Source organism: Balaenoptera acutorostrata, chromosome 17, assembly GCF_949987535.1.
Source record: "Balaenoptera acutorostrata chromosome 17, mBalAcu1.1, whole genome shotgun sequence".
Lineage (NCBI taxonomy): Eukaryota > Metazoa > Chordata > Mammalia > Artiodactyla > Balaenopteridae > Balaenoptera > Balaenoptera acutorostrata.
Window position 1 is genome coordinate 61,024,084 of NC_080080.1, and position 2,169 is coordinate 61,026,252.

Genomic DNA, 2,169 nt, shown 5'->3' on the forward strand with positions numbered 1-2,169 from the left:
GGACCTAGAGTGGACTTCTCTCCTTCACCTGAACTCTACAAGGAACCGGAGCCTTGGTACCAGCAGAGGCCCCTTGCACCCAACCGCCTCCTCAGAGAGTCCAGACAAATTTGGGTAGTCTTTCCTGGTTCTCGAATCTCCCGTATTAGTTGATGATCCTGAGTTTTATTTGGTGGTGTAGCAGGTACCTGCCTCCTTCCAGTTGAAAGATACTGGGGAGGGGCCTGGTTGAAAGATACCAGGGAAATACTCACCCAGTGGAAAGATACTGAGTGAGGCTTGGTTGAAAGATACAAGGTTTTGCTCAGTTGTAGGAGACTGAGTGGTCTGCGCTGAGTGGTTAAAGTAAGAGGCTGATCTGATGCTTTTCCTCAATTTGGCTGCCTTAATAGAATTTGTCGGGATAAAAGTGAAGATATTACATCAGAGCTTTGCTCCGAAGAAAAGGAACAAGACTCTTCCCAGCTTTCTCAGGTGACTGAGAAATTTATGTGAGTGGTGGAGGCAGAGTCCTCATATTGTGCAGTGGTCCCATAGGGAAACCCATTCATTAATTAAAACACTTGCTCGTCCAGGAGTCGCGGATAAGAATTGGCCATTCAGCGATCCGAGCACCTGTGGTGGTTTTAGATTACCGAAGGGAGAAACTGACACATAAGAGAGCTGAAATGATTCTAGCGTGATGCCTAGAGGAGTTAAACTCACAAGCAGCACACTGGCCTGCCACACAATTTCACTAGTAAATTTTATCTCTGACAAATTCAACTTTAAAATGGGAAATAGAGCCTCTCAAACACAGAAACAAGGGGCATCAGAAAGCCAACCTCTGTCTAAAACTCCAGTCAGGTTCATGTACGTACAAAAACTCATACTAGCAAGTACCTAATCGGGGAAATTATACTAAAGGAGATCTCAACCTAAAATGACCAAATTGGGGTTCTTTTGATATTCCAAAATTAATATTTTGGCACACACAGTTAAAAAAAAAAATCCGACCGTAAGATCAAACAGACTGAATGGAATGCTTACTTTGATTGGTATCTAGAAGCTTCTAAAACAGGAAATGATAGAGTAAATTCTTTGCAGGAAACCAATAATTAATTACTTGAAACTATATTAGACAAACTTTTCCAAACCATTAAAAAGAAAGAAAAGGGGGTATCTATGAAAATTATGAACCTTCAATTGCACCAATTAAGTACACAATCCCAGTCGAAGGTTAACCAATGCCCATTTAATTCCCAACCAGTAGAGGAACCTAGCTTGAAAAAACAAAACAAAACAATCTCTTTAGAAATCTGACCTTAAGGGAATAAGTCCTACTAGGAGAACCTGATTTTCTTTCCCTGTGCCTTGAGACCAGAGCTCTCAGGAACACTTATCTTATTTAGACCATCTCTAATTCTTGATATTGAGAGGGGAAAAAAAACTGGAACAAGTCTTTTAAAATAGTTTCTTATTCCAACTGTCATTTATAAACTAGTGAATTTATATTATGATATCTGATTCATGACTAAGTTTAGAAAATGCAGCTAGATCTTTTGTTGTGTCTGTCTGGATATAAGTATGTCTCAGTGTGTTTTTGTCTTTGGATAATATTGTTGTGGTTAATTTGTAAATGAGCTCTATTTAATTGGCTTAAAGAAAAGTAAGTGCTTACAAATTAAACAATTCTAAATACAAGAGAAATTAAGCTAATTAAATTTCAGTTTCACATGAACTGGGAAATATTCAGTATTAAATTAATATCTGATAGTAATGTTTAATTTGTTGATCCAATTAATATAGAAATGTTTTTAGAATCATCAACATTAGGTATAATACTTTTATTGTGCCTAGGTATAAGCTAAATAAAATCTTTTTATATCTGTTACAAATTTGTCAGCAAGGAAAGTAACTTGACGTGTAGAAACTTTTAAGGAAAGAAAATGTAAATGAGATAAGAGCTTTCAGATAAACTCTATTAAGAATAATTATGCTTTAGGAATGTCCATCTAAAATAGTCTCTCCAGATTCTGGTAACTTGAAATTCTAGGCTTGTGCTAAATAGTTAAGTGATGGAAGCTTATTGAATAGCTAGGTCATTCCCAAATAAAATAAGATACTGAAACATTAATTACTGAACTTTGGCTTCCTTTTACAGAGAAACAAAAGGTATTTAGGACTATT